General features: G+C 53.8%; 1 protein-coding gene across 3 annotated transcripts in view; it reads right to left on the bottom strand.

Annotated features, from left to right (window-relative positions):
- The window catches only part of PACSIN2 (protein kinase C and casein kinase substrate in neurons 2), a 134,391-nt gene extending 133,802 nt beyond the window's left edge, over positions 1 to 589 (bottom strand). For 2 of the 3 annotated variants that reach the window (XM_044915314.1, XM_021687456.1), the window contains exon 1: positions 456 to 589. The gene's annotated coding sequence lies outside the window, so the exon portion shown is untranslated. The remainder of the gene's footprint in view (positions 1 to 455) is intronic. The other variant, XM_021687457.2, reaches the window with a different exon arrangement.
- Between the last annotated feature and the right edge of the window lie 21,795 nt (positions 590 to 22,384).

The following is a 22,384-nucleotide window of genomic DNA, read 5'->3' as shown; positions in this document are numbered from 1 at the left end:
TCCGGCGCCGCTCCCGCAGCCGCCCTCGCCTCCCGCGTGTCCCCCAGCGAACCTCTGCGCCCCTCGGCTTCGCGGGTTCCCCTGGAGCGCGCCCGCGGCTCCTCCCCGAGTCTCTCTGGAGCCGCCCACCTGCCCCTCGGCAGCAGCTCCAAGCCCGCGGGCCGACGCGGTACTTCTCTCTCCCGCGACCTCCGCCCGAGAACTCGCCCGCCCGCGTCCCGGAGCCACGCGCCGAGCCCGCCCCCCGCGGCTCCCACCCGCCCTCACCAGCCCTCCGGCGCCCGCCGCGGCCCCCGAACACGCCCCCTCCCACGGCGACAGGAAGTCCGCGCGCCGGCCGCGCGGCCGCAGAGGCTTCCCCCGAGCACGGAGCGCGGCCCCGGAGCGGCGGCCTGACAGGGCGCGGGCCCCGCCGCCCGCCCGCGGCGCCCCAACCGTCGCGGCGCGGCCCTCACCTCGGCCGCCGCTCTCCTCCCGACTCGCCGCTCACCCCGCTCCGGCCACGACGGCGTCTCCGGGTCCGACTCTCGCCCTCGCTCCGGCCGCACTCCTCAGCCCTGGCCCTGCCCCGCTGCGGCCGCCGCTGCCGCCAGCCACCAGCGCACCGCCCCCGCCGCGCCCGCTGTGTTCGTCCCATTGGCTGCTGGGCGCCGGGCCCCGCCCCACGGCCCCTTCGGCATCCCAGATTGGGCCAGGGTACAAGGCGGCGGCACGCCCCTGGGGCACAAAAGGACCTCCCCCGGGCGCCATTGGCGGCGTCTCCTGTCCATCAAAGGGGGAGTGCCTACTTAACCAACTGATAGGGTGCCGGGAGCGGGGGGGGGGGTGTCACTGTCCTGTGGTCGTTCCGGGGCTGTGCTTCGCGGGGCTCACTCCCTGGGGCTTGAGTCCTGCGGCTTTGCTGGTACCCAGGCGCGGGGGGCGCGGGGGGCGCGGGAGGGCAGCACCTCACCTGACTGGGGGTTCAGGGAAGTAGTCGTTCTGAAAGTTTCCTCTCCTGGGGCACTCAGGAAAGCCAGTGTCAACAGGGCTTCCTCAGATTCCCGCCACAGGTGTAGATCCCTCTTGAGCCGCTTAGTTTAAGCCGGGGGGCGGGAGGTGGGTGGGTGGGTGGGTGTGTGTGTGTGTGTGTGTGTGTGTGTGTGTGTGTGTGTGTGTGTGTACGGAGCAGCCAGGGAGAGCCGCCGGGCACTGCACAATGGACCACTTTATTTCTAGTTCTTACCAGACCTTGCCTAATGGGTTATCAGCCCCATTCTACAGAAAGAGAGAATAATGAGTAAAAAATTGCTGCATTCACGGCTCACTACCCTCAGCACTTTCCAAGCATTGCTTCCTGTGGTCCTCCTGGAGAGGACAAAAACCCTATGCCCAAGGGAGGGTTTGGAGCCTGAGCAACTTGGGGGGGGGGGGACGGATGTCTGGAGTAAAGAGAGTAAATGGCAGAGCCAGGATTAGAAACCAGGTCCCCCCCAACCCAGGCCTGTGCTGGTTCCACACCACCACCTGGAGAATAATCAGGAGGACCGTGTAGCAATGCTGGAAAACGCTTGAACTAAAATGGTCAAAGGGAAAGCAGGACACAAAATGGTGGGGAGTATATGAGTCTACTACCTATGAATAGGAACTGAGACAGACCACAAAGAAATAGAGTGGTTTTTCACTTTCCAAACTGTTTGTTTGGAATGTAGCATTGGGTTTGCAATAGATAATTGTGGCTAGAGGTGTCTGAACAGGTGCTGGTGACCTGCGTGGTCCTCCAACCTCCTGCTCTTCAGTCCTTGCCCTCATCCCCTTCTCCTGTACACACATGCTCACACACATCCCCCTTCACACCAAGCACTGGTGAGGCTGGAAGGGGTTCCTGCAGACTGGACACCACAGGGAGGTGGTGAGCCTGGCACTGCCCAGCAACAAGACACCTCCTGAGCCTTTCTGGCCTCGTAGCCCTAGAGGTCACTTCCTAGCCATATGACCCAGGCAGCACTCCAGCATCTACACGTTGGCTCCTTTCTTGCCTCTTTCTTTCCTTTTTAGTGTTACAGGATTTTTGTCCCCTTAGTGCCCGTGGTTCTTGGTCAGGCCACTTCAAAGAATGACGAGGTAAACCAGATGAAGAGTGGTGAGCAGCAAAGCGAAGTTTATTGAGCGATAGTATAAAGGTCCCAGAGAGGGAGGGGGGCCCAAAAGGGTTGCCCCCGGAGTTTCTAAGTTTAGGGGTTTTAGGAGCTCTCTTGCGGAACTATTTTAAGCAGCCAGGCTATGCTGAGTCGTACAAATCAGGGCTTTGGTCACATATCTGTCTACTGTTAGGTTAATGTTTATGCACTGATGATCTTTTTTGGCTGACATCTGGGGGCTTAGGTGTTAACTGCCCCTTGCCCGTGATATTGACAAATGCTTTTGTGGTTAACTGTCTTATTTTAGGACATTTTGCAGAAGTCATTTCTGCAAGGGCTGCAAAGCAGAATGTTAGTGCAGGTCCTGTCTAAGCTGCAGAACAGGATGTTAGTGCTGTTTTATTTTAGCTGTCCTGACTTCATATTTTCTTGTTGGGGACCCTGACCTTGACTACTTAACTCCTAACATTAGGGCAAAACCAAAATTCCTCTCATTTTCTTGCCCCCGGCAATATGACACTGTTGCTGAACTCTTTGAGTCTTGCCTTCCATCCCAGCAGCTTATCAGGGTATTTTTCCAAAGAGAATTCCCCTTTGCCAGCTGTGACCATCCCAGCTTTGATCCCCACAAACATTTCACAATAGTGTATCCAGCCTCCTTCTTCAATCATATTCATACGGGCCTGGAGCCCAAACCTGCCTCTGTCCCTTCCCCACTGAGGGGCCTGGGCAAGTCACTGCAGCAATCTGCACGTCTGTGTCCCAATCTGTGACCTGGGGGTGATAACAGAGCGCATCTCACAGGGTTGTGGTCAGGGGTAAGTGGGACAAAGAAGTAAAAGTATGGAGAGCAGCTCTGGGCATGCAGGTATGAGTGCTCAGTATCTGAGCTGTTAACATGCGGTCATGTCAACTGCCATTTTGTCCCCTCCTCCCCGCAAAATGTGCCCATTACCTGGGTCTGGGACCAAGACTGACTCAGTCCTTTATTAGTCATTTCCCCCTAAGCAGTCTCGATAAACACACGACCCAAGTCAACATGTATTTTAATTGAGATCAAAACATTCTCACAAAAAACAAAAACCCAGATATAATTGTATTGCTGGTAAAAATAGTCTTTCTTACACAGTGATATATGTTCCTTGTTCAAGAAAAAAAATCAAAATCTGTGGGACGTTTGGGTGGCTCAGTTGGTTAAGTGTCTGCCTTCAGCTCGAGTCATGATCTCAGGATCCTGGGATGGAGCCCTGCATCTTGCTCCTTGCTCAGTGGGGAGCCTGCTTCTCCCTCTGCCTGCCGCTCCCCCTGCTTGTGCGCGCTCTCTCGCTCTGACAAATAAATAAAATCTTTTTAAAAATTCAAAATCTGGGGCGCCTGGGTGGCTCAATTGTTAAGCATCTGCCTTCGGCTCAGGTCATGATCCCGGGGTCCTGGGATCAAGCCCCGCTTCGGGCTCCCTGCTCGGCGGGGAGCCCGCTTCTCCCTCTCCCACTCCCCCTGCTTGTGTTCCCTCTCTCGCTGTCTCTCTCTGTCAAAAAAATAAATAAAATCTTAAAAAAATAATAAATAAAAATTCAAAATCTGCTACAGACATTCACTCTATAAATAATTCCAGTGTTTACAATGTGTGGGGCAGGGCAGGGGGGAGTTGGCAGTTCAGGGAGGGATGGACCTGGGTCCTGCTGCTTCTGCTCCTGAGAAGACCCAGCAAAGACACAGAGTCTACAAGAGACCTCCCCATCAAGGGACAGCAGTGATCCTCAAGAACCAGAAACCCTCCAGTGGGAGGGCAACAATATTGAAGGCAGTGGCATTTAACTGATCCAAAGTGAATGGAAATGAGGAGAGCAAAGGCCCAGAGGCAAGAAATCCTGCTCTCCAGGAAGAGAGGAGGGTTCCGCTTGGCCAGAGCCTTGCAGGCATAAGGGGAAATAAGGTGGGGAAGGCAGCTGAGCCACAAATAGCTATGGGTGCTGGCAAGTTACTTTGTCATTCCAGGTCTCCATTTTCCCAACTGTAAAATGGGGATAATCATATAATCAAGTGCTTAGGGAAACCTCAAGGATTCATGAGATCATACCTGCTCTGAGGACGGATCCTGGCACAGTTGGCAGCTGTTGAGTGTGTCCAAGGACCCCTCCGCCCCCCAACACACACATTTTATAAGAGTGCCTCAGGGTAGATTTAACTTTAAAATTTGTTTAACTGTGATCAAACAAGCCAGATGCAAGAACATGTACTCTGCATCAACTATTAATATTTTAGAGACAGCTAAGCGTTAAGTGTTGCGACTAAAGGCGCACATTTCTGGATATACCTCAGAAGGAAGCTCTTCCCTGCCAAGTTGTAGAAAGATCTGGATTCCTTGCAATGTGTCATTGATTAGGAGGCAATTATCCCGGCCTTTCTTGCCTCGCTTTGTTTCGTTCCATTCTGGCCTGTGCACGTCTGCTCACGTAACTTTGTACCATCGACAACACAGCTGTACTTGACGAGGGCCACGTTCAACTCAACGCTGCTGGGTAGGACACTCGGGCCTGAGACCAGCTCCCACCCAAAGTCAGCAGGACGTGGTCACATCAACGGGACAGCATTTCCCACTGTGGGCATCTCCAGGACACCCTGCATCAGGAGCGCCCCATTTTCCACAAGTTCCTCAATTGGTTCTTATGCCTCATATGGTTTGAAAGCACTATTCCTGAACGATTCTTCATACTTTTACAAAGCGTGGAGGCTCGGGGGGAGGGGGGAGCAGGGTTCAGTGTTGCCGTTTGTGCCAAATTGGAACAAGTGGCAACAAGGAAACCAATGCATGAAAGTGAATGTTTTGAAACTTTGAAGGAAGGACTTAATGCCCAGACTTTATGTGATACATTGTATAAAGCATTTTCTACCCTCTGATGAACATACAGGCTCACTCCCACAGTCCCTCTTTGAGGTCCTGCCATTCAGGAGGATGAGAAGGTCCTGGATGCCAACAGTGACTGCATTCTCAATCCAGAGCATCATCTTTCCCTTGGTGGGCTCCTGGATCAGCTAAATGGAAGGGCATTCTGTGATTGTATAACAAAATCTTGTTTTATTTTGTTATACAATGTTACCATATGCAACTACTTCTGTGATTCCAGATTCCCTGGATACAAAATAAAATGGCATACCAAACCTAATTTTTTTTTTTAAAGATTTTATTTATTTATTTGGCAGAGAGAGACACAGCGAGAGAGGGAACACAAGCAGGGGGAGTGGGAGAGGGAGAAGCAGGCTTCCCGCCGAGCAGGGAGCCCGATGCGGGGCTCGATCCCAGGACCCCGGGATCATGACCTGAGCCGAAGGCAGACGCTTAACGACTGAGCCACCCAGGCGCCCCCCTGCTCTGGGGGAGCCTGCTTCTCCCTCTCCCTGCCACTCCCCCTGCTTATGTTTTTTAAAAACATTGCAGCAGGGCGCCTGGGTGGCTCAGTCGTTGGGCGTCTGCCTTCGGCTCAGGTCATGATCCCAGGGTCCTGGGATCGAGCCCTGCATCGGGCTCCCTGCTCGGTGGGAAGCCTCCTTTCCCTCTCCCACTCCCCCTGCTTGTGTTCCCTCTCTCGCTGTGTCTCTCTGCCAAATAAATAATAAAAATAAAATCTTTTAAAAAAAAATTAAAACATTGCAGCAGCCTCAAAATGTGCATTCATCAAAAAAAAAAAAGTGACTTTGCCCTTATTGATTCGCTTCATCACAGATGAATGTTATAAACTTGAACTTATAAAAGAAGTTGTATACCATAATTACATTATAAAATAAATGAACACCCATCAAATGCTGCTACTGATCACATGTAATTTTTCATGGAGAATGCCACAGATAAAGACACAAAGAACTTGAAGACAGTGGGGAGCCATCAAGGGCTGCTCCTGGCCCCCAGACCACCTGTTGCGTCCTGTGTCGTGTGTCTGCACCTGACGTGTTCAGTCGCCATCTGTGAAATACTGGATGGCGGGGAGGGGGACTCTGCCTCAGGGGCGGCCACACCTCTCCTGGGGTGGGTGGGTCACTTCCTGGTGGAATGATCTTGGGCCCAGGATTATATGTGGCATAATGCCACATGCCATAATGCCACCATCAAGGCAGGAGTACAAGAAGCAGGCGGTGGAGGTCAGGCTCCCACAGACACCACCACTGTGGTTAATATTTACCCAGGTCCCAGTCACTTCATGGCGTCAGAAGAAAGGAGGAGGAGAGGACTGAGAGACATGGGCTATTTAATCTTTTGCTAAATTTTTTCCCCCAGCAATTAGAAAAACCTAGGGCTCAGTCACAGGCTCAGAGGTTCCTCATTCTTTTCATTTTGTTTTGTTTTGCTTTTGTTTGAAGCTTTTTTTCTTTTCTTTTCTTTTTGGTTTTTTTGTTTGTTTGTTTTTAGCGTACAGCTTTGGGCGAGTCACCTCACTTCTCAGCCTCACTCACTCTCACATCTCAAGAGTGATGGCTTGCCCCTACCTAACAGGATGGCCATTTAGGAATTAAATGCAGTAATAGATGAAAAATCCTTCCCATGGTGCCCAGCACACAGTAGGTACCAGCCTGATGGATGCTGGTATTGGCTCATGCCATCGTGCACCTGCTTGCCAGATCCACCTCCTGGTTTGCGAAGGGAAGAGTGAGCAGGTGAGGGGCCTGGCAGACCCCAGTGGACATGCGGGCTCCTTTTCCCTTTCCCACACTCCCTGGCCCAAGAGCAGCAGAGCCAAAGGGCGCTGCTTCGGAGAGTAGACATTGTTCCAGGGGAGGTGGCCTCGCTCTCAGGTTATCACCCACGGAGGAACGTGGGCACCATCTCGCTCTCACAGGCCGCCCCACCCTCTGCCTGCATTCCCACTCCCACGGCCCTCTGTTCCTCCCAAGCTTCATTCCTGCCTCCGCCTCATCTCCCTGTCCCCCCTTCTCCCTCCGTGGGGGTGTCCAAGCAAGTCTGAGAACAACACGTCAGAACCCACCCTCCTGGGCGCCTGGGTGGCTCAGTTGCCTTCAGATGGGGTTGTGATCCCCGGGGTCCTGGGATCAAGCCCCACATCGGGCTCCCCCTGCTCTGGGGGAGCCTGCTTCTCCCTCTCCCTCTGCCTGCCACTCCCCCTGCTTGTGCTCTCTGTCAAATAAATAAATAAATAAAATCTTTAAAACAAACCAACCCACCCTCCAGTCCAAACAACCCCACTGGGGGTGGGAAGATAGGGGAGGTCAAGACCCTCCATATCAAGTTCAAGCAATTCCTCTGCCTGGTGGACCTCCCATGCCAGCCACTTTCTCTTCTCTCTGAGTTTGGGCGGCAGATGAGAGATCCAAGCTAGAGGCTGCCAGGGTGAGTACGAATGGTTTTGAATCAACTTAACCAGCGCTGTCGACGCCAGGTGGCAGAGCCTCAGAAGCGTGTGTGACTAAGGAATATTCCTTTTCTTATCCCAGTGCATGAATGAAGGACGATAGACCAGAATAAGCAGCCAGCAGCTTAATAGGCACGGGGATCGATGATTTCACATTAGCAGTACGGGGCAGGCAGTGGGGCAGGGAAGAGAATGGCAGGAAGAGGCTGGGGAGAGCAACTGGGACCAGACAGTATCAAGGCCAGAAGACCCCAAAGGATGACAGGTGAGTCCTACCCTCCTTCTAAGGTGAGGAAGCAGAGGCCCAGGGAAGTCAGGTGAGTTGCCCAGGTTTTCCAGTCATCAGCACCAGGGGTCCTTCTCAAACTTGGGGCTTCTGGTTCCTTCTCCAACATTCTTCCCCCACACTAACCCTACCTCTCCCTCTAACACAGCAGACACATAATACCGGGGACCAAGGGAGGCATGAATGAAAAATACACATTCCCCACTTTTGAGCACCTCCTGCTGGGTGGGGGACAAGAGGAGGCAGGCTGTGAGCAAGGCTCCAGAGGGGTCCAAGCAAATATTTGGGGTCCTGGGCAGCTCCTGAGAAAAGCAGAGTTTGAGCAGATCCTTGAAGAGATAAGCAGGCCTTGGGAGGACACGTATCAGGGGCAGGTAATGGGGGCAGTGGGAGTGAGGGGCTGCTGGCCTGAGGTCGACTGCAGGCAGATTCCTAAAGGCTATGGGCAAACAACCCCCCTTACAGTTCAAGACCAAGGTCAGGTGCGGCTGGCCAGGGCTGAATCCAGCACCCTGCCAAGCACACGGTCCTCGTAGCCATGTTCTAGGCATCTGGGGTCTGGCCGCTCCTGGGTGGCCTGGGGTGCAGGAGAGCAGGGCCGAGGCTCCCTCCACCGTCCCTCCGGCAGGCTCCAAACACGCCCTTCCTGTTGTGACAATTCTGTTCTCTGTGCAACTGGTTCCAGCCTGCGGCTGGGATTTCAGATTGTGGCACGTGTGCTCACTGAGGCCGACCAGAGTATCACATGGGCACCAGGGAGCGCCTGTCCGCCCGCCCGGCAAGCCAGGCCTGGGTTAATTACAGGTCACGGCATTCGTGCGGTGTGTCCACAGTGGCACCCAGCACCAGGCCCTCCCCGGGACCAGGTCTTGGCAGAGAGCCACCACTCCCTCATTTATGGGTCCATCAGCCTACAATGAGCACCTACTGGGGCAGATCTCGGGCTGGGCACCCAGGGAGGGTCCAAGGGCTTCAAGTGGCCCTGGCTTCTCCCAGCCCCCAATAATAATCATGGCTGCCACCCAAATGACCCCTTTCCATGGTGTCAGGCCCCATGAGTGTGTTTTATATACAGCCACTCACATCAGTCCCACTCTGCACTTGGGGAAACGGAGGTTCGAGAGGTAAAGTGACTTGTTCAAGGTCACACAGCTCTTGTCTGGCTCCCAAAGCATGCCTTTCACACTCCCCCAGACCATGCGGAGTCTCTCAGAAGAGAGGGCACAGAGAGAGCAGAGGCTGCCTCCCTGGTCCGGGAGTCTGCCTGAGCTCTGGCTTTGGAGCCCTGCCAGACATCGGAGGCGGCTTCTGGGCATTTGCTCTGTGGTGCTCTCTCCAACTTTCTTTCTTTGGCTCCTGCTGACTATTCCTCACCAGCTGATGGCTAATGTGCCCTCCCAGACAAATACCGCTCCTCCTTGGAGGCCCTCCTCTGGATGCTTCCAGAAGACCTCCCACATAGCCCTCTCCCTCTTTGGAAACCGCTTTCTGACAACACAGAAGTCATCTCCTGCAACTCTCCTGCTGTCTTCATTTGTCAAATTGCAGGTTGGGCACTTTTTTTAAAAAGTCCGTGGGCCTTCCAACCAGATCCAAGGAGCCAAGCCATGCCTGACGGTAGGAAGCAGTCTAGGAATAGATGTAATCCTCCCAACTGTGGGGTAGGAATTATCCTCCCCATTTACAGATGAGAAAAGGGAGGTTCAGAGAAGTGACAAACCTAGCTCTAGGAAGGGAGGAGTGATACCAAGATCTGCAGCAGCCATTTTTGCCCAACCTTTGTGCGTGTGAGAGCCCTTCTCCATGGTGGGCCCAACCCAGGCCTCTCAGAACCCCATAGCCCCCTACCCCGGGCTCAGGTACTGTTTGCCGCCCAAACCCTTGATGTGCAGATGTGTAAATCTCTCGCCTACAGCACCGGGCATGGTAGGAAACTCAGCCAAAGCCCCTGGAGCTCTTCCTGTGGCTCAGGCCTTTGGGGAGAAAAAGAGAGGAACCACATAGAGGGGAGATACGCAGTCTCCAAAGGAGGAACATCTTCAGTGCCATAGAAAAAGTGATTTCTTTTTTTTTTTAATGAGTAGACTTTTTTAGAGCAGTTTTAGGTGTACAGAAAAACTGATCAGAAAGTACAGAGTTCCCACCTGGAGTGCTTGGGTGGCTCAACTGTTGGGCGTCTGCCTTCCGCTCAGGTCGTGATCCCGGGCTCCTGGGATCGAGCCCCGCATCGGGCTCCCTGCTCAGCGGGAGGCCTGCTTCTCCCTCTCGCACTCCCCCTGCTAGTGTCCCCTCTCTTGCTGTCTCTCTCTGTCAAAAAATAAATAAAATCCTAAAAAAAAGAAAGTACAGAGTTCCCACCCACCTATCCACAACTCCCCCTCCAGAGATTTCCCCACTATTTACATCCATATTGGTGTAGTGCATTTGTTATAGTTGATGAACCAATGCTATTACTCACAAAAATACACAGTTTGCAGTAGGCTGCACTCTGTCATACATTTGATGGGTTTTGACCAATGCATAATGGCATGTGTCCATCTTACCGTGTCATACAGAATAGTTTCCCTGCCCTAAAAATCCTCCGTGCTCCACCTGTCCCTCCCACCCTCCCTCCAACCCCTGGCAATCACCGGTCTTTCACTGTCTCCATAGTTTGGTCTTTTCCAGAACATCATGGAGTGGAACCACACAGTAGGTAGCTTTTTCAGACTTGCTTCTTTCACTTGGCAATATGCATTTACGTTTCCTCTACGTCTTTTTTGTGATTTGATAGCTCATTTCTTATTATCTGTGATAATATTCCATTATCTGGATGCAACACAGTGTATCCATTCAGCCACTGAAGGATATCTTGGTAGCTTCCAAGTTTTGGCAATTATGAGTAAAGCTGCTGTGAGCATTCATGTGCAGGTTTTTGTGAGGACCCAAGTTGTCAGCTCATTTGGGTAAGGACTAGGAAGCGGCAATATATATATATTTTTCAATGGGCAATCATTTTGTATTTACAGACTCTTGTGTCATAGAACTGTGAGATCAGAAAAAGCACCTGTGATCAATTTGGTTAAATATGTGTGGAGTTATATGAAAATGTTTGAGGCCGTCAGAACCATATTCAAGCTGGTGGGGGGGAGGCAAGAAGGGAAGATGATCCAGTGTGGGGGAGAGAGATGAGCCTAAGGTAAGTGTGGAACATCAACTGACTTGCAGGGTATAGTCGCCGAAGCCTGAAATTTCAAGGGCAGGCAGAGGAGGGGGCAGGTGCTGCATCAGAAAATGGCTTGAGGCCTCAAGGACATGGTGTTTTAATTGGGCCTCAGGAAAGGGCAGGATTTCAGCAGGTGGGGGGGGGGGGGGGGGGGGCAGAAGGGCAGGCCAGGTTGGGGGAACACAGCCTGAGCTGTGGTCCTGGGACAAGACAGTGCATGGGCCTGGGGGCATGGATGGCTGGGAAGGGGGTGCCTAGAGGTTCACCTGTATTTGCAGACGGGAAAGCCACTCTAGGCCAAGTGACAGGCCAGGCCGCATGCTGGTGGGGAGGTGAGGCTCCAAAGCTCCTCTCAAGCTAAGGGGATTCCCCGGTGGCTGTTGGTTGAGATTTTCCATTTGTCTTGCTTCCTTTCTTTCTCAAAGCCTTTCTCTTTGGGCTCCCTTGCCCTCAGCCATGAGACACAGCACCCTCCTGGCCGGAAGAGAGTGTCGTATCACCAGGACACACCCCTCAGTTTTTGTGGCTGTGACTCAGCCTTAACCGGGCCCAGCGCTCAGCCAGCCCCAAGTTCACCCTCCCTTGGCATCCGTCCACATCCTGGTCCACCAGCCAGGGTGCTCTTCCCCAGAGCCAGTGGGTGGGATCTGGAAACTGCTGCCCGGTGGATGGACAGTGGGAATGGAGGAGGCAGGACCCAGCCACAAAGATCATTGCCACTGAGGAGAGCAGGAGAGCAACGTCCTGGCTGGTAGGGATGACGGTCACCCTCACATCACCACACACACTGAGCAAACAAGGAGGCGGACGCTGAGAGGCGAAGGAGCTGAGAGCACACGGCAAGTGAGTGGGCAGGGATTCTCCCAAGGACTCGGATTCCAGAGCCAGGTTTTGAAGTCTGGTCTGCTGAGCACCAACTAAGTGCTGGACGCTGTTGTGGGCACTGGGGATGCCATGGTGAGTGAGACGAGCCCCTGCCCTCACGGGGCAGACCTGCGATGGGGGAGAGGAATATTCCACAAATCAGCCAGCGAGCAGAAAATCCTCTCTGTGCTGGCCAGTACCCAGGCTGGCACATGCCCGCTGCTCACCTTCCTCACCCTGCCCTGAAATGGTGCTCTCCTCTTTTCCGGAAGCACCAGATCAAAATTCTAGGCCACCTCTGAATGCTGGGACAGTGCAGCACGCACCTTCAGCTGAGGGGATTCCTAGAGGCTCAGAGGGAAAAAGGCCCGACAAGCCACCTGTTCCAGCCTTCTCAATGCTGTATCCTCTCTACCACACCCCGGGGAGTGGTACTCTCTCTAGGACAGGAGGCTCACTACCTCGTAAGATGAGCCATTCCAGAATAGGCAATGCTAACAGAAAGGCCCTCCCTAAGCCAAACTGACATCCACCTCCTCATTTCTTCTGCCCTCTGAGACACCTCCATGACATATCCCATTACCTATGACTCCTCTTCACGTACAGCCCTTCAAATACTTTGTGGTACCCTTAAATCTTCTCTTCTTGGGGTGCCTGGGTGGCTCAGTCGTTAAGCGTCTGCCTTCGGCTCAGGTCATGATCCCAGGGTCCTGGGATCGAGCCCCGCATCGGGCTCCCTGCTCTGTGGGAAGCCTGCTTCTCCCTCTCCCACTCCCCCTGCTTGTGTTCCCTCTCTCACTGTGTCTCTCTCTGTCAAATAAATAAATAAAACCTTTAAAAAAAAAAAAATCTTCTCTTCTTAAGAGTACATTTCCTCAGATTTTAAACCATTCCTCAGACACTGCCTGGCCTTGCTCTGGCTTGTCAATGCCCCCAAGGCCTGCTGCTCGACACTGTCCAAAAATGCTTCACCAAGTTACCATCGAGGACATGCAGGACATAATGTCACCGTGACCTCAAGTTCTGCCTCATCTCAGCCTGGGGATGGATGGCAAAGGCCCGGGCAGGAGGAGCCACACGGGTGGAGGGTGAAGACAGTCACAAGTGAGCCGACACCTGAGTCTCCTCGGGCCAGTCATCCAAGCGTCACTTATCCAGTGCCCGCTCTTGCCAGGCCAGTGCCAGCTGAAGGCTGGGGTGGCCCTTGCTGATGGCTTTGTGTAGGAGAAAGTAAAGAAGCAAGTAAACAACTGATTAAGATAATTCCAGACAGTGATCAATGCTTTGAAACAAACAGAAGGTGATAAGAGACTGTGGCTCATCAGGGAAGGATGGTCAGGAAAGCTTCTCTAAGAGGAGAGGGCCAGGCTGCTCCAAACGGTGAGATGGAGCCAGCCTGCAACGAGCAAGGGGGAGAGAATTCCAGGTAGAGGGGACCACCAGTGCAAAGGCCCTGAGGCACTCAGAGGCCGCTGTGGCTCCAACAAAATGAGCACGTGCAGAAGGGAGAGGGCGGTGGGAGACAGGCCAGAGAGGTGAGGAGCTCGAGTTTATTCTAAGTGCCAGGGGCAGTTCCTTTGGAAGGCATTAGGCCTCAGATATGATCTGACTTCTGCTTTATACTTTAAGAGAAAGGAGAGACCAGTGTAGACAAGAGCTGTCAGTAAAGGCTTCATGGAAGAGCCAATGAAACCTTCCACCACAGAATTAAACGTAAGTCACCATCTCCTACCAGCAGCGACAAATGCATCCCTTTCATATGGCTTCTCTCAAGAAGACCTACACACGCTCCATAAGCCCAGGAAAAGATGCTCCACATCATTAGTCATCAGGGAAATGCAAATCAAAGCCCCAGGGAGAAGCCACTTCACATCCACAAAGATGGCTGCCATTAAAAAGACAGACAGACAGTGCTGGTGAGGACGTGGGGAACCGCACACACTGCCAGCGGGAATGCAAAATGGCACAAATCTGCTTTGCAAAATAGCTTGGCAGTTTCTTAAAAAGCTTATTCACCTGTGATCTAGCAATTCTACTCCTTGATATCCACCCGCGAGGAATGAAGACAGCGGTCCGCGTAAAGACTGTGCATGAACACTCAGAGCGGTGTTACTCACATGGCTCAGGAGTGAAAACAACTCACTGGCTGCGTGGTGGGTAGACACCGCGTGGTCTCTCCACCCGCACGCTGGGATACCGTTCAGCAGGAAAAAGGCATGAGCTGCTGGCACATGCCGGAACCTCAAAAACATGATGCTAAGTGAAAGAAGCTAGACGCAAAGACACACGCAGGATAGGATTTACATGAAATGTCCAAAAAAGACCATTCCGTAGAAACAGAAAGTAGGGGAGTGGCTGTCAGCGGCTGGGACTGGGAATGGGAAGTTACTGCAAACCGGCACGAGGGATCTGGGTGGGGGACAGAGGTGTTCTAAAATTGGCCTGTGGTGATGGTTGCACAATTCTGTACATCTGCTAAAAATCACTGAATTGTACACTTAAAATGAGTGTTGATGGTGTGTACATCAACACAGCTGTTCAAGGAGGTGCTTTCTCCTCCAGCACCCACTGGATTTTATGCTCCATGATAGCAGGGATGGGCCCATTGTTCTTAACAAAATGTCCCCAGCACCTAGAGCAGCGAGGCACACAGGGAGCATCAAATAAATCTGGTGGAATGAATGAATGAAGCCATTAGAATGATAATCTTTAGTTGGATGCGCAGCCCTGGGGAGGCTCCCTCCCACTCTTCTCTCCCTCATCTCCCTACTTGACTCGTCTACACAGCTGATCCACTTCCTCGTGGGTCTCCCTGCCATGCTGCGACCTTGCACTACCAGATTGTGAAGTCCCAGGGCACCCCTAGGTCTCAGCTCCGTGACCCCAGGCAACACTCACCCCTGGCCTCCGAGAGATGCTGCACCCTGCCTGTTTCTGTGGGCTAGCCTGGGCCGGCCTCTGCCTTCAGGCCACCTGCTTGGGTAGCCTTCCCCTCTCTATGCTGATTGCCCTCAGTTCTGTGTCACAGTCCAGCCTCAGCCCCTCAACTGCCAATGGGACAGCCCACTGGCATGTCCCCAAGACTCAAGTTCCCTCCAGGAAGCCACCCCAGATCACCACCACTGGAGCGTGTGTTGCCCGTACCATTTCTCTAGCCCTGAGCCTATGTTGCATATGCCTTGTCTTTACAAGAACCAGCCTGTGAACTCCTCAAGGGCAGCCACTGAGTCTTAAAACAAAAGATGTCGCAAACATGTTAACTAGTGATCTGGCGCTTTCACAGCCTTTCCTTCCTCCTGATGGCCACGTGAGGTAGGCGGGCACAGATGGGGAAACAAAGCTCAGAGAAGCTAAGTGACTGTCTCGCAGGCACACAGCGAGCGAGCAGGAGGGCCTGGAGAGAGCTGGTTCTTCTGTCCTTGTTCCGCTACCCCCTGCAGTCTCCCTGTGCGCTTCCCACATCCCAGACCTTATCGATGGAGAGTGACAGCCAATGTGTGTCCATTATAATCTTTCACTTCCGCCCCCGGATCCTGTCCCACTGCTATAGTGACCTGGTGTTTCTTTGTCCAAACAGCCTCTGCAGCAGACGGCACCCTGGGCTGGAAAGAGCTGGAAGTCACATTTGCCAGGTCCCAGTGGAGCCCCTGCCCTTCACCAGCTGTGTGACCTTGGGAAGCTCCCCCACCCCCAGTGAGGGACTGGGCAGCATCCCGTGGCTCTCCGACTAGGTGCTGGGATATTTGGTATTATTATTTTTTAGTAGGCCCTTAAGTCTTTGTGAGAAAATGCTCTGTAAGCTAAGTAACCACTCGGCTGCGTCCCCCCAGTAAGGGGGGTGTGGGGCTCCTGCGCAGAGAAGCCCGAGGCCAGAGAGCCCCTCGCCTGTTCTTCCCTCACCACTCGCCGCCTGCCACACCGGCTGAGAGAAAAATGGGTTTACGTGTTCTCCAAGATTAAACAAGGCCTCTGCCGACCCAAGTCCATCTTAACCCTTAGCCACATGGCAACGAATGAAATCCGCCATGGGAAAGCCTTACACAAAGTTCTCGTGTTCTCCCCACCAACACTGGAGGGGCCACCGCCCGTGGCCTAGAGGGAGAGCCACCACGGCAGCAGGGGGTGCTCGGCAAGGGGGTAGGAAGGACTTACGGGGTGTTGGCCGGGTGCTGGGGGGCACCGGGGGGCCTGAGGAGGTGGGGCTCTGCTCCGGACTGGGCGCTGTCAGGACAGGGGCATCTCAGTAACCCTCGTCCAGGGGCCCCTGGCTGGTTCAGTCGGTACAGCGTGCGACTCTTGATCTTGGGGTCGTGAGTTCGGGCCCCACATTGGGCATAGAGCTTACTGAAAATAATAATAATAATAATAATAACCCCTAGTCCACAGGGCCTGCAGCCGGCTAGAGCTGGGTTTGGTCATTCTGTGGCCGGCGCGATGTTCACGCTGTCGTCAGTGTTCAGTGATGACCGAGGGGTCTTGTCTTTCTCATGATTATCCGTCAGAGTGGCCTTGTCTGGTGCTGATATTCCGTGTCTGCGTGAGGACACCAAGCTGTGAGGGCCGGGCCCACCCCCGTCTGCCAGGGCCACTTTCTGTTCCTCGGGGACGATGTCAGAGGTCTCTCCAGCTGGAACAGCTCCTGGTGCCCGCATTTTAAGATGTCTTCTCCTCACCACTGGCCGGCTGGCTGTGGACCACCCAGGCCAGCAGGGTCTACGGCCTGGGACAGAATGAAAATGAGGCAGCAGCAGGCCTCTGCTCTGTGCGGGGTGGGGGTGGGGCACACCTGGATCTCGGTGCCAGTCCAGCTCGCTGTTCCAGCCAGAATGGGAATCAGGCCTGCCCAGAGTCCTCAGCCACGACAGGAGAGACCCCCAGCAGGAGAGAGCCCCCACGGTTCCCCCTCCCCAGGAGGCATCTGGGTACCAGCAGCTGACCCTTCAGGTGCGCTCTTGGGAGAAGCAGCTCCGGGGAGGAAGGGGGGGCTGGAGGCAGTGAGGGGCGGGGGAATGAGCGGGCGCAGAGGTGCACTGGGGACCAAATGCAGGAGACAAAAATCACGAAGACTCAGTTCCCTCCTGGAATTGAAAGGGGCGGGGGCACTGAGAAAGGCCCTGAATTGGACACCAGGGGCACAAAGCACCAGTGGCGCGAGGACTGGTACGGGGGGGTCCCCCCGGCTGGTAACAGCCATCATATTCACACATAGTGATCACTTTACCAAAACCCCCCAGAAAACTCTGGCTTTCTCCGAAGCATCTGACTTGGCAGGACACTGAGGTGAGAGCTACGCAGAGAACTGGGGCTGCTCACGGCTGGGCCCGGGGCCACCGGGTGGGGAAGTGGACGCCTAGGAGCGGGGAGGCGGGAGGTGTGCCCCTTCTCCAAGGACACACTCCGGACAATACCCGTGCTGCGAGCCTTCATCGTGAGGCTGGGTGGGCTGAGGCGGCAAACCTGACAGAGGACGAGGTGGGTCACCGGTCCCCAAGTGCGCCAGGCCCCGGGACCTCTCGCTTCTCCTACCCCTGTACTGGTTTTCTAGGGTTGCTGTAACAAATCACCACAAATTAGGTGGCCTGAAACAACAGAAATTTATTCTCTCACGGTTTGGGGGGCCAGGGTCCGAAATCAAGGTGTTGTCAGGGTAGGTTCCTGCTGAGGGAGGATTCCGGGGAGAGGCTGTTCTTACCTCTCTTTCAGCTTCTGGTGGCCGCCGGCTTGCTTGGCGCTCCGTAGCCAGGGGCTGCCTCACCCCCGTCTCTGCCTCCGTTTCCACGTGGCCTTCTCTCTGTGTCTGTGTCCTCTCTTCTGATAAGGACACCAGTCATTAGGCCTAGAGTCCAGCCTAAACCCGAGATGACTTCACCTTGAGATCCTTAACTCATCATGCCTACAAAGACCCACCTCCAAATAAGGTCACATTCTGAGGTGCTGGGCTGGCATGAATTTTGGAGGGGCACTCTCCAACCCACTGCACCCGCCAGGAAGTGTCGTCGTGGATGTCCCTTGAGGCTGAGGTTCTGAAGAGGACGTCCCCGCAGCAGTAGACCCAGGGACCAGGGTCGAAGGCCTATGTGGCTCCGGGGGCTACTCGGTGGGTGTCCGGTGCTCCAAGGAAGCGGCCGCTGCCATCCCCAGGGCCACCGTCCTGGCCAAGCCTCCGGTATCCTGGTGCAGATGGCCATGAGGGTCCCACTGGCCCCTGCCATCATAGTTCTGGGGGGCACACCTGGCCCCCTGCCCAAGGGCTGCTGCCAGTGGGGTTCAGTGAGGCCCGCTACCCCTCCGCCGGGGCTACACGGCCACCAGGCCATCTGCCCGGCCACCTCCGAAGCCCCATCCAAGCTACAGCTTCCTCGCCCCTGAACCAGGAAGGAGGCTTTGCTCAGGAGTTCGCCGTCTCTGAAGATCCACCCGAGGACCTAGAAGGAGAACGTGGGCTCCGACGGGAGCGACCGGGCAGCAAGTTTACATGAGAAAAATCAAGGAAGCTAAACTTGAAAATTAAAAAATAATAATAATAATGTGGACAAGTGGCAGACAGGGGAAGCCTGTGGCTCCCTACAGGGGACACCGCGGTCCCCCAGGTTCTGTTTCTGCTCAAGGAGCACCAGCCATGGGGGGCAGTGAGCAGGGAATGGACCGCTTTGAACGCTCCCAGGCACAAAAGTATGGAAATGCTATTTTTAACTTAAAAGTATGTGAGATACAACATAGTTCAGGCTAGGATAAATCAGAAGACATACTAATACATCATCTTCCCAAATGAGAAACAGGAAATAAAATTGGATGATGCTCCTATTGCCTCACCAAGGATCCTGAAATGCCCGCAGGCACTCCGCTTGGGCACTGCACCTATTAAATGACACAGCGGCCACCTTGTGGGTGCCTGGCCGCTGAGCAGTACCAGGTGCTGAGCAGAACCAGGTGCTGGGCCCAAAGACAGGCCGGCCAGGGTCCCTGCAGCAGACCCTCAGCTGCCTCCCTGGGCCACGGGAGGCTGACAGCCTGATGCTGGGGAGACCAAGGGCCAGGTGGCTGGGAGAAAGCACCACCCTGGTTGGCTGGGAGAGGCAGCAGAGCTCGAAATGGTACTCAGAGGAAGGTGGACAGGCCGGGGAGAGAAAAGTCAGGTGAGTCTGGGGCTGGCGGACAAAGCATGTACAGAGGGCCTCCTGAGTCCTCCCAAGGAAAAGAGGCTTTGTCCTTTGGGGAGTGCACTGAAGAACTGCTGCACACTGGGGAGAAATGGCCACAGGTCAAAAAAAAAAAAATCCTACTGACCTGAGGTTGGGGCCTGACTGGGTGGGAAGGGGCTGCAGGCTGAGACCAGTGGGGGCTCCGTAGGGGTCCGGGGGGAGGCCCCGGGGAAGAAGGAGGCTGAATGAGGAGGCTGTCACAAGGCTTAGGGACCCCGGGGTGGGGAAGGGGAGACATTTAGGAAGACACTGTGGTTCCCAGCTTGAGCACCCACCAAGGAATACCGGGGGAGCAGCCCATTTGAGAAGCAGGCAAATGATGAATATGCTCTGGAAAAAATCAAACAAATCAAACAAAAAAAGAACCATTGTGAAAATGACCCTCAGACTTTGGGAACCCGCCCTTCCAGCCCCCTTCAAAAGGGGAAAAAACAATCGGAGCTGATAAGAAAGCAGAAAGTGTCATCCTGGACGATTCCAGAGGGGGACCACTCTGAGATGAACAGCGTTTATAATCCATGAACTTCTGTGGCCTGCTTTGGACACCGCACACTTCCCGCCCCTGTGTGTTCTGGAAGTATTCAGAGGAAACATCTGCCCCAGAACATGACATCACTAATGTAACAGTCAATATTTGACAGAAATCTATTTAGCAGACACTCGCTCTCACCTAGCAACCCGCTGGTCGGCAAACTAACAACTTCACTCCCTACGTGCCCGTGTTGCCCTTTGTGCTCAGACTGAAGTCAACATTCCCAGCCAGGGACTCCACCCTGCTCCCGGATACACGGAGAACAAAACGAAAACATGACTGAGCAGCTGGGTTGTAGGACGTAGTGGGTGGAAGAGCCGTGTGTGGGAGCCAGGGGTGGAGGCCATCTGTCACGTGGATTACGTGGATTACACCCCTCCTGGGTCAGGGGACGCAGGTGGAGCCATGGTGTGAGCGGGGCAGGCCGGACCCGGTGCTGGGCACTGGTGATTTCTGAAGCACATGTCATTAGTCCCCTTCCATACACCAGGAAGCCAAGGTCCAAAGATCCACTGGACAGCCTCGGGACAAACTAATAAATGGCAGAGCCAGGCTTCAAGCCCAGGTCTGACTCAAACTCAAAGCCACACCCGCCATCAACATTAGACCTCAAATTAGGGGCTGCACAAAAGGCACATCCAAATCAGGTCATTAAGGTGGAACAGTCTCAGGCTTAAAGTGAACACTGCGGACAAATCCCCTCAAACTGCAAGTCATTCGGACGCTGGCTGAATACCATCTGCGTTACACCTCCTCACTTTCTATCCTACCGCGTAAAAGGCCCTTTTCCCCAACTGGCAGTGAGACGTTGTTAAACACAAGTGAGCACACAGATGCCTGAGACAGGACATATAAACCTGACGTGTTCACGCACAGGTACGAGAAAGACCCCTGTCTGCTATGTCCTCGGCACACCATCAGGAGAACAAAATCCTATTACTAACACTGTAACAACAAACAAGTGGGGAGTTTTTTTGCTTTTTGGTTTTTTTTTCAGGTGGGGAGTTTTTTGGGTTTTTGATGGTTTTTTTTTAAAGATTTTATTTATGGGGTGCCTGGGTGGCTCAGTCGTTGGGCGTCTGCCTTGGGCTCAGGTCATGATCCCAGGGTCCTGGGATCGAGCCCGGCATCGGGCTCCCTGCTCCACGGGAAGCCTGCTTCTCCCTCTCCCACTCCCACTGCTTGTGTTCCCTCTCTCGCTGTGTCTCTCTCTGTCAAATAAATAAATAAAATCTTAAAAAAAATAAAATAAAATAAAGATTTTATTTATTTATTTGACACAGACTGAGAGAGAGAGACAGAGGGAAAGAGTGCTGAGCAGGGAGCCCGACGCAGTACTCGATCCCAGGACCCTGGGATCCTGACCTGAGCGGAAGGCAGACTCTTAACCTACTGAGCCACCCAGGCATCCCTCAGGTGGGGAGTTTTAAAGGTAAATTCAAGACAATGACTGAAGCATGAGTGAACAGTGTCAAGTATGACCATCAGGAAAAGGCTCTTACTAAAAGGAGCCCGCGTCTCCGAGGTTACTGGCGTGCATCAGTCACTCCGTCCAACTGACTCAGGGTTTCCCGTATTTTTCTCCACCTCACTCATTTTTGTCCAGGGTGGCTTCACGTCAGCACACCACCCCAGGAGCTGGTCCCGGACACGGGCTGCCAACGACGCTTACCTCTGGTCTGCAGCAAACCCAAATGCTGACATCAGATAAGCCACACAGCGGGGACTGTCTGGGCTCATCTGACAAGACTCACCTACAAAACCGAAGTGACAGGGGCGCCTGGGTGGCTCAGTCGTTGGGTGTCTGCCTTCAGCTCGGGTCATGATCCCGGGGTCCTGGGATCGAGCCCCGCGTCGGGCTCCCTGCTCCGCGGGAGGCCTGCTTCTCCCTCTCCCACTCCCCCTGCTTGTGTTCCCTCTCTCGCTGTGTCTCTCTCTGTCAAATAAATAAAATCTTAAAAAAAGAAAACCGAAGTGACAGCCCCAAGACAAAGGCCTCTGTAAGGATAAATTACTGACACACATTTCCAGTTGCCAGTCTTCCTCAGAATCACAGTCCAGTTATGGACTATACCCAAATAGCTGTCGGATTAAATACCCTGCTTTCTCACAGCAGCTTGACTCTGTAAGATAGTCCGGTTTCGTTTGTAAGTCAGCGCAGTATTTTTAAAACGTGAACACCTCGTAATAAACTAAATCACATGCTGAGGCTGTTACTCTCTGCGGAAAGAGCTGCTTTCAGACATTCGTGAATCAGTTCTTCCAGCCCTGATGAGCCAGAGATGGGACATTGGGATTTATAGAGGTTCGGTCTTCATCCCCATTCCTGTCACACAGTTTCTAAAACCCCTGTCATTTCATTTCCAAGAGCGACAGGGACAGCCTTTAAATGTTAGGATATTCAGTTTTGTTCCCAGTTCCTGAAATAGCTCCAGATAGTAAAGGAGAAATGGGCGTCTTCTGTTGTTCCTAATGCGCCCCTTTCAACCAAGCCAGTTGGTGCTAATGGCTGCCCAGTGGCTGGGGGCTCGCAGGTAGCCTGACTGGCTGCCAGGGGGACCACCCAGGGATCAGAGGGTGGGCACTTCCAGCCCCACCCCCCTAACCTCTGGGGAGGAGGTGGGGCTAAAGGTTGAATCAATCGCCGATGGCCAATGATTTCATCAACCGATACCATGTAATGAAACCTTCATAAATCTCCTCGAATATGGAATTCAGAGAGGTTCCAGGCGGGCCAACACATGGAGGTGCTGGGAGGGCGGTGAACCCAGGGAGGGCATGGAAGCTCCTCACCCCTTCCCCCATACCTTGC

Source organism: Neomonachus schauinslandi, chromosome 5 (genome assembly GCF_002201575.2).
Source record: "Neomonachus schauinslandi chromosome 5, ASM220157v2, whole genome shotgun sequence".
NCBI lineage: Eukaryota > Metazoa > Chordata > Mammalia > Carnivora > Phocidae > Neomonachus > Neomonachus schauinslandi.
Note: the sequence above shows the minus strand (reverse complement) of the source record. Positions and strands in the feature narration are given on the sequence as shown.